This window comes from Tamandua tetradactyla, chromosome 12 (assembly GCF_023851605.1).
Source record: "Tamandua tetradactyla isolate mTamTet1 chromosome 12, mTamTet1.pri, whole genome shotgun sequence".
Lineage (NCBI taxonomy): Eukaryota > Metazoa > Chordata > Mammalia > Pilosa > Myrmecophagidae > Tamandua > Tamandua tetradactyla.
In genome coordinates this window covers 72338457-72349993 of record NC_135338.1, presented here as the reverse complement: position 1 = coordinate 72349993, position 11537 = coordinate 72338457, and the positions used below count along the sequence as shown (strand labels likewise).

The 11537-nt window shown below is 49.9% G+C and overlaps 1 long non-coding RNA gene across 1 annotated transcript; it reads left to right on the top strand.

Moving 5' to 3' along the window:
- Nucleotides 1–305: 305 nt before the first annotated feature.
- On the top strand, nt 306–9117 carry LOC143651590 (uncharacterized). Its single transcript, XR_013160056.1, has 4 exons — nt 306–399; nt 1036–1245; nt 7408–7529; nt 9033–9117. It is a non-coding gene; the product is annotated as an uncharacterized LOC143651590 (long non-coding RNA).
- Nucleotides 9118–11537: the final 2420 nt, after the last annotated feature.

Sequence of the window (11537 nt, the reverse complement as noted above, 5' to 3'; positions counted from 1 at the left end):
CACTCTGTAGATGAACAAGTGGCACCAGAGACACCACACGATTTACCCAGTCACATGGAGAGCCTAACAAGAAGACAGGACGGTCCTGTGGACAGGGCATGGACTCTCAGGATAGAAAAGTTGCATCTGTTTCATCTCCACATTTTATCAGTTATGTGATTTTGGGCAAATTTCTTAGCTTCTTTGAAGCCCAGTTTTCTGATCTTGAAAACTGAAGATTCCATGAAGGAATGTCTTAGTTTTCCAAAGCTGCTATGACAAATACCACATAATAGGTTGGCTTAAACAATGGGCATTTATTTGCTCATGGTTTCAGAGGCTGGAAGGAATGCTTCCTCCCAAGGCTGGTAGCTTCTGGCTGGCTGGTCATTCTTGGGTACTTGGGTTTTCCATCACATGGTAATGTCCTCTCCTTTATCTTCCATTGACTTCTGGGTTCCATTGACTTCCAGTTCAGCTCCTGCCCATGGCTTTTTCTTTTATAAAGCCTCCAATAATAGGACTAAAATCCATCCTGAATCAGTTGACTATACCTTAATTTAAAATAACATCTTCAAAAATTCCTATTTACAAAAGGGTTCACATCCACAAGAAATAAGATTAAGATTAAGGACACGTTGGTTTTCAACCTTCCACAGGTAATGATGTGAAATGATTTGCCTATGCTCTGTCACACAGTAGACACTTGATCCATGGAAATGGTGGAAGATATTTGGAGAAATCCAGGACCAATATAAATAGCTCACATTCATTGAGCTCTTAAAATGTGTAGGCACTCTTCTGTAGGCTTCACATATATTAGCTCACCTACAAAATGGAAACTATTATGGTCATTCCCATTTTACAGATGAAGAAACTGAGGTACAGAGAGGTCAAATCACTTGCCCAAAGCCACTTAGCCAAGAAGTGGCAATGCTTGGCTTCCCTCCAAAGTAGTCTAGCCCTACAGGCTGGATTTCCAAGTTAGAGTCTTCTGTTCTCTGGCTCAGGCTGCTGCCCAATCCATTACATTTCTTCTCTTCCTTCTTTCTTCAGCAGCCATTTGGTGAAGAAAACCTGCCAGAAATGCCCACCAGTTACAGAGGCTCTGAACAGCCACAGCCAGGCATGGGACCCAGGGCCTGCCACTTCTCCTTCCTCATTGTCCATTAGGAGATGGCAATAGGATAGACGAGGTGCCAAGCCAGCCGCCAGCTCTGCCTACCTCACCTCCTCCAATCTGGGATTTGCAGATGATTGATCCAGGTGAAGACTCTGGCCCTGATGGATAACCCTGTGGGCATGAGCTGATAGAAGGTGGTTTTGCAGGCACAAGACATCTGCTCACTCTGGTTATAGAAAGGTTGCATGAAAAAGACACTAGTGCAGACTCTGGGAGCTGGGGCAGAGAGGGGGGAAGCCTGGGAGCTATTGAGCTAGTAAAACTCGCCTCTCTGCTGCCATGCCCATCCCTACAGTCCCAGAGTTCCTGGAGCCTGGCATCTTTTCTGCAACCTGGAGTGAAAATACTCAGAAAGGGATTGATCGGTATGGCTGGAGCAGGGTGGATTTTGCTCTGGGGAGGGTGCATCAGTAAACCTGATTACACTCCTTAATGGATGTTCAGAGATGGCCTGTGGCAACGCAGTGAAGTGTGTCTTCCTTACAGAGTCCTCCTCCCCTCTCTGGATGGCTCTGTCCTGCTTACAGAGGGACGAACCCCTCCCACCCTTATCACCTGTTATCCAGGGGGCATTTGGGTCATGACGAGTAATTTCAGCAGCATTGTCACTTACACTTGTTCATTCATTCAACAAACATTTGCTTAGTGTTTTCTGGGTGTGAAGGGGAGAGAGAGCTAAGCAAGATCTCCTGATCCCAGCCCTCCTGGATGTCACAGAGAGTGACCACTGACGAGGTGCTGATGTGGGCAGGCAAGGGGTGTGATGAAGGAATGTCAGATGCTCTGGGCAAGGGCAGCACTTTCCAGAACAGGAACTGGCCTGAGTGACAAAGGGCCACAGTTGTTGATCAGGCCCAACTCCCTCCTGGGCAGCTGAGGCCAAAGAGGGGAAGCGTAGTCCACGGGCCCCACAAGGCGGGATTGACTACCCTTTCTGCAGTGCTGTGTCTTCCTCTCCATGACTCCCAGGGCTTGAGAACTTTCCTCTGCTTCATGTGACAAAAGTAACAGAGAATTATCCAGGGTCTGGCCCAAGGTGGGGTGCTGGGATGAGGAAGACAGAACTGAGCTTAGGGAACTTATGCGAGGAGGTCTCAGGGTCCAGTCAGCTAAGGAAGGTTCAGGATCCCAGCGAGGGAAGAGAAAAGGAGGCGGAAATCTCCTGCTCAGCCTATGAAGACGCCTGCCCTAACATGGCCCTTTGGACTCAGACTGGACTTCTTTGCTGAGCAGTGGCTGCTGTTACCTCCTGGGCTGTCCCACGTCCCCTAGGAGGGCCCGGGCAGGCTTGTCAGCTGGCAGAGCTCCCTGAGCCTCAGTATCCTTGTCTGTCACAGTAAGAATAATGGAGCTCACCCCTTGGAGGTTTTGGGGGGGATGAAATGGGAGAGGGAATTAGGGGGTGACTCTTAAGCACCTGTTCAGAGCTGAGCAAATGGTGGGATGTAGCAAATGTAAGTTCCTACTATTAGCAGGTATGCTGCCTTTCTTCTGGAGCTTTCTAGGGATTCAGCTCATTTGCAGAGCAGGACACTGAGACCCAGGAACCTTGGGTTCATGCATTGTGACCACTCCTGTCTTGTAAATGACTTTGGGCTAACCCTTGCATCTTCTGTGCCTTAGTCTCCTTAGATGTTGCTTGGACCTGGGGCCGTGGAGTGGGTGGTGGGACCAGAAGAGTATCACACAACCCTTCAAGGGAAACAGACCAAGCAGGAGTGGGGGCTCCCCAGCCACCTACAGGGAGCAGTGGCTGCCAAGGCCACTGCCCACTTCCTCAATTCTAGCCAGACTTTTGTGCTCAGGGTTGGTGGAGCCCTTTGTCACAGGGTTCTGCCTTTTTTGAGACCTTGGCTGGGGCACTCTGGGCCACCCCTGCAGGGAATAGTTTGGGGAACTCCGTTTGCTGGGAAGAGGTGATGGCCCCAACCCAGCCCGCAGCTGCTCCCAAGTCAGCAGTTTGTCTTTACTTTTCACCACTTCCTCTTTCTGGCCCCTGCCCCTGCTCCAACCCATTCCCAGCACCCACTCCTAGCACCCAGAGCACCACCTTCCTGCCCCTTAGAACTCGCAGCTTCAGACCACAATCTCAGACCCGTGGGACTACAAGGAATTTCAGAGATCTGTGAAGCCTCTGCACCCATTTTACAGATGAGGAAGCAAACCTGGGAACTGGGTGAGGGTTTTACACAGGCCTCCATTCCTGCAGTCCAGAGTTATACTGCGGATAAGAACTTGTCCCCTTCCCAAAGACCTTTGAACATTAAAAGAAGACACAGGGTATGGTGCATGCGTGATTTGACCTATAATGACAAGTGGCAAACTGAGAAATAAAACTACAACTCATATTACAAAAAAAGGATTAATTTCCTTAGTGTATAAAGAGCTCCTATACTAAGAGCTCCTACATAGCTATCAAAAAAGCCAATAACAGGTGGGCCACGGTGGCTCAGCAGGCAAGAACGCTTGCCTGCCGTGCCAGAGGACCCGGGTTTGATTCCCAGTGCCTGCCCATGTATTAAAAAAAAAAAAAAAAAAAGCCAATAACCTGATTGATAGATGGACAAATTATAGAAAGACACTTTTCAAAAAGGATATACAAATGGCTCTCAAATATAAGAAAAGTTACTCGGCCTTACTCATTAGAGAAATGCAAATTAAAACTTCAATAAGAGACCCTCTTTCAACAATCATTGTGAAAATCAAAAGTGCTACAGCACACAGCTGCTGAGGGTGTGGGGGATAGGCACCAGCAGATGGAACAGGTGGGAAAAGGAATCCCAACCACCTCTGGGAAGAGCAATTGGGCAACACCTGTCAAAACGACCCACAGTCTTCCCTTTGACGTAGCAAGTCCAATTCTAGGAATTTGTCATGCAGATAAACGTATGAAGTGTGTTGGGGTGGCTTGGAGCTATGTACCCCTGAAAAGCATGTTCTTAAACTTAATCCATTCCTGTGGGTGTAAATCCATTTTAAGTGGGACTTTTGATGAGTTATTTCAGTTAAGGTGAGACCCAACCTAATCAGGATGGGTCTTAATTCTATTTCTGGAGTCCTTTATGAGCAGAATGAAATTCAAACACACAGAGAGAAAGCCACAGAAAGAAAGAGGTTGAGGGTAGACAGAGCCTGGAAGAGAAGGAAGAGGACATGTGCATTGTGATGTGACAGGGAGGCCCAGGACTGAAGATTGACAGCAGCCAGCCCCAGAACATCATTCTTTGGGAAGAAAGCATCATCTTGATGATGCCTTGATTTGGACTTTTTCCCAGGCTCAAAACCATGAGCTAATAAATTCCTATTGTTTAAGCAAACCCATTGCATGGTATATTCTTGAGTAGCCAAAGGAAACTAAAACATGTACACAGTCATTTGTTGTGGCATTATTTATCAAGACAAAAGACTGAAAAAATCTCCTGAATGTCAATTATAGACGATTGATTAGATAAATATTGTTTGGTTCTTATAATAGAGTTTACACAACTTTTAAAGATAGCAACCACAAAGAACAGAAGAACTTCTCAGCTGTGACCAGTCAATCCACAGAATCACACAAAATAATAAATTATCACTGTTCTAAATTATTTAAAGAACGAGGGGTCTTTATGAGTTCCAACAAGGAATGGGCTCCAAGATATGTTGATTGGCTACCACTAAGGTGAAAATAGAGGATGTAGTAGTTAAGTTCAGGTGTCAGCTTGGCCCGGTGATGGTGCCCAGTTGTTCTGTTGTGTGGACTTAATTCAGCAGCACATGAATTTCGGCTATGGCTGATTACATCTGTGGTAGGCTAAGTGGAGTGCCTTCTGCAATGAGTGAGGCTTAAAAGAAGTTAGAAGAGAGAGAAGCAGCTCAGCACAGTTCTCAGGAACTCAGCACAGCCCAACACAACGCAGCTCAGAGCTCAAAGCAGGCTCAGACTTAGACGTTTGGAGATGCAGAAAGGAACTGCCCCAGGGAAAGCCCTTTGAACTCAGAAACCTGGAGAGAAGCCCAGCAGATGTTGCCATGTGCCTTACAAAATTAGTAAATTTATAACTAAATAAGTCCCCTTTATTTAGCCAGTCCATTTCTGGTGAATTGCATTCCAGCAACATTAGCAAACTTATGCAAAGGATAAGAACACACAAAGACGTACACACACCAATGCATACAGGCATGTTTGTGTTTGTGTTTGTAAGTGTGGTATAATATCTGGAAGGCTTTAAAGACTCTAGTAAAAAGTGGAGGCCTCCAAGGAGGCGAACTAGGTGCAGGGGAGCTAGTAAAGAAGATGCTCTTCACTGCACATCCTTTCATACCTTTTGCATTTTTTACATCATGTCTGCTTTTTCTGTTCTAAATACATTCATACTTGCATTAATTTATGCATTGAATCACCTCTAGGCACAGCAGCTAGGGGAAGGCTGCAACATCCTGGGATGCTAGTTCTCATGGCCTGGAAAGATTCCCACCCCTCCCCCAGCCCTGTCCACACAGGGCGATGATTTGTGAGCACCCAAGAAGTTTCAGTTCCTGTGGTCTTTTGCTCTGTTCCATTCGGCCTCCTCCTCTGGGGAACATGAAGTCTATTCTCTACTAAAATCTCAGCATCCTGATCAGGCCCTGCTCTGTCACCAACTCTGGGTATCTGCAAAGCATTTCCTCTTTCGATCCTGTCTCTGGCCTGTCCTGGGAGACTAAGACCCTCTCCAGTGCTACCACCTGTCCTCAGTGTCTGACCCCCACAGCCCTGCAGTCCCCACCACAGACACTGACTTCAAGAGAGCTCACGTCTGTGGCTGAATTTGGTCAGAGCAGCCCCTACCCAGACTCGGAGGTTTTGCAGGAAGGGAGGGTCAAGTGATAAGCCAGCATGGGCCGTTTTCTCAGGTAAAGTGCCATCTTCCTGTGGGTTCCAGAACAGAAGACACTTAGCTGTTTGGCTCAACTTTGGGCGAGAATCTGGCCTTTCCCTGCTCATTTGCCAGGTGCAGGATGGATGCTGGAAGATGAGGCAACTGAGCCCAGAGGTGTCCAGCCTGTTGGGTCTGCTGGAAGGTGCCCAGACAGATCTGCTCTCCTAAGCCAGCTCCTCAGCTTTGGGCAAGTCACTCTGCTACTCTGAGCCTCAGTTCTTTCTATCTGTGAGATGGGAACAAGAATATCCTGTTATAGAATCTTTAGGCTGTGAAGGTGGCTCTCTGTGGATTAATGTCCCATGCTGCCACCTCTTTGAATTCCAAGGCTCCTGCCTCCCAGAGAGTCACTGTCTTCCCCCAAAAGTGGCAACATGGACGTGGGGCAGTCAAACCTATCGCAGAAGCAGGTGAGAGGGCAAGTTCATGGACACAGGGCTACCTCTCACCAGCAGTATGAAAAACCACTTCTTTGCCCATCTTTTAAATATCATTTTGATTGGAAGCCAGTCTTTTCCTGTCACTGACAAAGACCACACTTAATCTGCAGAGGTGTTTGAGAGATACTTAGGGGTGGGTAACTGACAGTCCAAACTTTCCTAGGGCCCATCTGAATAAAAATAACCAACTCACAGCTTCACTAGGGTCCCTTTGCCAGCTTTACACATATTAGCTCATTTTCCTATCACTGCCACCCTATAGGAAAAAAAAATGCTTGTTGTGTCATTTTATAGATGAAGAAGCTGAGACATGAGAGGGGTTAATTCCTGGAGGTCAAACCCATAGGAAAGAAGGAGCTGGGATTTGAAAACAGGCAGCCTGACTCACAGTGGAGAGGAGAGAGAGGTGTGGTCAGCCTGGAGGTAGAGAGCCAGGAACTGGGAGAAGGTCCCGTCAACAGGGTGGTGACGAAGCCTGGGGAATGGGGCAGCAGGTTGTGACTAGTGCCCTTTCCTCCCACTGTCTTCTGCTCCAGCCAGATGGGAAGCGAGCAATGAGGAGACATTCTCTTGTTTATTCAGGCTTTATCCTTTTCTAAAGCCTGTTAGATTTTCATCTGAACCTCACAAAGATGAAAGCAGAGGCTTCTGCCAGCTTGGGGCTGGTAAGTGGCTGGGCACTGTTTGGCTCACATGGGGCTTTAGAAGACAGCGAGGCCCGGTTCACTTAGGCTGGTCCCCGTGTCAGGGTCCCCTGCCCCCTGCCTTGTGAGCCGACTTATGTCCTGTGCCACAACCGCTGCCAGGCCTGTGGGCATCAGAGCTCATGGTGCTCCGGGTGGCTTATGAGTGCTCCCCACTTCCTGCAGAGAGTGTGAATAAAATGCACCTCCTCTCTTTACAGGTGACGAAGCCAGGTCCAGAGAGGGGAAGTAACTTACTTGCTCAGGTCACCTGGAGCATGGGAGACACAGAGCTGGGGACCCAGACCTGAAGGCAGAGCCTTTGCCTCGCCGTGTGCCTGAGGTGACGGGAGCTGAACTCAGCCAACGTTCAAAATAGCCTCCTGCCTCTGCCCACCTTCTGCCTCTTCACTGGGGTCCGGGGGACGAAATCGCCCCACTGCGCTTCCCTGACACCTTTTCTGTGCTCTTTCACTGAGGCCATCTTCTGTCTGGGTCTTCATGGGGGTGACCTCAGTGGGAACCGTGTGTGGCTGGCTGTGTCTTCTGCTGAAAGGCAGACCACGAAAGCACACCCAGGGGTCCTGGCGTGGGCGTGCAGGGTGACGTGGCTGCCCAGTGGCCTGCAGCATCCGTTGGCGGACTGGGGCAGGAGCTGGGGAGGACAGGCCCCGAGCAACCGCCGCTTCCCCTCCACAAACTCCCTCCTCACACTAAAATAACAGAATGACAATGCCTCTGCCCTCACCCTTAGATCCTTTTGGCCAAGCTTGCCTCTCCACCCTCCCTGCCTCATTCCCCCATTCCCACCTTGGCTGCAGCCACGGCTCTGCCTGGAATTCCTGTCCCTCTCTCCCCTTCCATCTGCTCAAGCAAACATTTCCAGGATGCCTTTAAGCCAGGCAGAAGCTCCCCCTGTTCCCAAAGGCTGGCTTCTCTGACTGTCCCAACCCTCTTCAATCCCTAAGCAGCCCTCTCCAATCTCCTTCCCCACCCTGGACAGCCTGGCTCTGCCCACACTCTGCAGTCCTGGGTGATGCAGCAGCTGGAAGCAGGGTTTGCAAAGGAAGGGTCCAAAGGAAAGGCCACCCAGGATGGAGCAGTTTGGGACTGTACAACCCAATCGCAACATCCCAGAGAAACTGGAAGGGAGTCACAGACTCAGCAGGACAGACATAAGTTGGTCCCTGGGAATGAAGCCTGTGAGAGCTGCCTGGGGGCAGGTGCCTCCCTGAGACCATGAAGTGCATTCCAAGAGTCCCTGTTCTCAGGGTTGGCCACGGTGCCATCCTGCATGGGGCATGGGTGTCACTTAAAGGACCAGTTTATTGTTATGATAATTATAAGTTTAACTTGCAGCTGTAGAATACGGTATAATTAATCCTCATGAGGTCAACAGATGCTAAGGTCATGCTTCCCTTTTTATGAGATGTGCTGGGACTCTTCTGGGGAGGGGACTCCCTAAGATGTCACCATTGACCGTGGCAAAGTCTGGGTCTCAGTCTAGATGCTTGACAGCCAGCTCCCACGCCTGCTTCTCATCACCTCACCCTCAGAGACTTGCCATCATATAGGCCAGTGTCTCCTTAGCAGACAAACCTGGGAAAAAAGTTCTGGCCCCACCATCCACCGCCAGCTGGGTGATTGTCAGCAGGGCTTGACCCTCTCCAGGTCTGTCTCTGGTGGCTCATCTGAGCAGGGACGTGATGAAACCCACCTTGAAGCATTGTTATAAAGATCACATGGAACAAAGTGACTCACGCAGCATATTCTGGCACCTGGGCGGTGCTCAGAGCATGCTAGCTGCTGATAGGCTCTCTCTCCCCAAATGCCCATTTTTTGCCAGGGGACAGCGTGGTCACTTCTCTGCAGCCAGCCTTGTCTTGACCAGAATGAGCACGAGCAAACGGAGCCTCTTCTGCTTGTGGAGCTTGCGATTGTCGGGTTGGTCTCACATGCTGGGTCTTCCAGTGTCCCTTGGGGAGTTGGCGCGGTGGGATTATTTTTTTCATCTGACAGATAAGGGAGGCTTGTGACAGGCATAAAGGCATTCAGCAAGAGAAGACAAACCAGGTCGGGAACCAAAGCTTTGGAGTCCAGTTTAAGGCGGATTTTCCTGTAGTACTTCTCCTGGTTCCTTGCTCATGTTTCATTTGAGTCCTTTCCAGAGACTGAAATCCAATTCCACGAACCTCTCACAAACCCATGGACAGTCACTGCACTGCCCGGGCCTGACCGCTCATCCCAAACACTGGCACCGTGAGTGTCTCTTTAAGGCCTCTAAGGCTCCCTGTGCTGTGCAGCTTTCCACCTGCATTTGTGGTCTTTCTAGTTCTCATTCACCAACCCAGTGCAGCCTCTAATTGCATAACTGAATGCACAGCCTTTCCTCCCACGGGGCCTTACCCCCACCTCCCTCCACCCCCGTTGTAGGTCTCCAAGTCTCACGGGACTGGGTCTCCCATGCCACCCTGAGTGGAAGGCAGCCACGTTGTCAGAAGGGAGCAGCTCTCATCATTTCCACAGCCTGCAGGCCTCCCCAAGGGATGCCTGAATGAAAGGTGACTGCCTTGGAGCCCCTGGGGAGGTCACTTTCCTCTCAGTTGGGTCCAGTTGGCTGGAACAAGCCTCTAATCAGAGAACACCCCTGAGAACTTCTGCCCAGCTTCCCCTGTGTCAACGAGCAAAGAAGAAGCAGAGAGTGCAGGGAGCGGGGTGAAGGCAGGGGCCTGGACATACCTCCCCAAGGTCCAGGGGCTGCTCTCTTCCCAGGACCAGTTTTCTGACAGAGACGTGAGAAACAGGCTCAGCTGGGGCCAGCCCCTCCTCATTTTCCCAAAGCCTTTAAAAGTGGGGACTCTGCAAATGGTGCTGCGATAATGGGATAGTTACATGGAAGAAGAATGAAATGTGACCTTCACCATACAGCATACAAAAAAAAAAAAAAAAATGGGGACTCTGGCCACCTGCCCCTCTCCTACTTGTCCCAGGAGAGTTAGCTAGAAACGGCTGCTCACACTTCCCTCAGGGTGGTTCCCAATGCCTCCTACTCTGCTAGGAAAATAAATCACCCTAATCAAGTCCCGGGAGCCCCACATAGGGCTGGGAGAGCTGCGGCAGAGGCTTCTTGTCGCATTTCTTGTGGTGGTGGCAAAGCTGCACCTCGGCACCTGGCCTCTGACCTCTTGTTTTTGCTTTCTCAATACACCCAAAGGCTGGTGTTGGGAAAGCTTCTAATTCTCTGTGAAGTGCATTTATGAGGTCTGCAATATAAATTCTGTCCTCAGCTCAATCTTCTTTCCTCAAGCATCTATTGACAGGCAGAAGGATTGGGCAGGAAGCTAGACACAGCACTTGCCCCCTCGACATCTAATGCCACCGAGTTGTTCTGTCATCAGTTAACCTAATGGGCAAAGGCAATTCAAAGTCCTGGCTATTGGCCAGGCAGAACCGAATTCTAGAAAATTCTGTTTTAAGGCTTGTTGAGTGAACTTGGGCAAGTTACTTGGCTGCCCTGACCCTTGGTTTCCTCACCCGAAAAAGAGGACTGTGCGGCTTGGAATGAGACAAGAAAGCTAACCAGCGGCTGGGTCTCACTTCCACTTGTCAGGTGTGAACTCGGGGCCAGGGGATGCACCCCGGTGGGCTTTGTTCCCTAAGCTTGGCTAGATGGGGCTTCAAACCCACCTCTCAGGAGGATAAGCTGGCCAGGGAGCTCGAGTGCAAACAGCACAGGGCAAGCCCTGCTTGCAGTGGGCTCACAGCCTCAGAAGAGAGGCTCAGCCAAGAGCAAGAAAGAAGGAACCAGCAAGTCAGAGAGAAATCATGGGATTGGAGTTAAATGTCGGTAGGTGTCAGAGAGAGGAGGCACACGTGTGTGTGTGTCAGAAGGTTGGTGGGTGGCTTCCTGTGTGCTGCCAGCTTGGGCTGTTCATCAGAGCACCTTTTGGGACGGGAAGGGAAAGGATTGTTTCAGGGGCTTAGGAAGAGCAAAGCAAAATTGCTTTAAACATATGGTACAGAGAAAAAGAGTCCTTAAGTGACAGCCAGGAGCCCGTGGTGCTTGCCCTGGATTTGTGTCCTCTCTGGGCCTCAGAGGGACGAGGCCTAGAAAGTAAGAGCTCAGGTTTACTTATCATGAGCGGGACACAGTTCTTAACTCTTCACATGGATTACCTTATTTGACCCTCACCCCACACCTAGGCCGGAGGCATGCTTTGTAGACAGGCTGGGGGTAGCGGGCTAAGATTAAATCACTTGCCGAAGCTCGCCCGGCTTTCAAGGGGCCGAGGTAGAACTGTGGACACAGGCAGGAGGGGCAACCTAACTCTTCCACAGAGCGCCTGGCTGC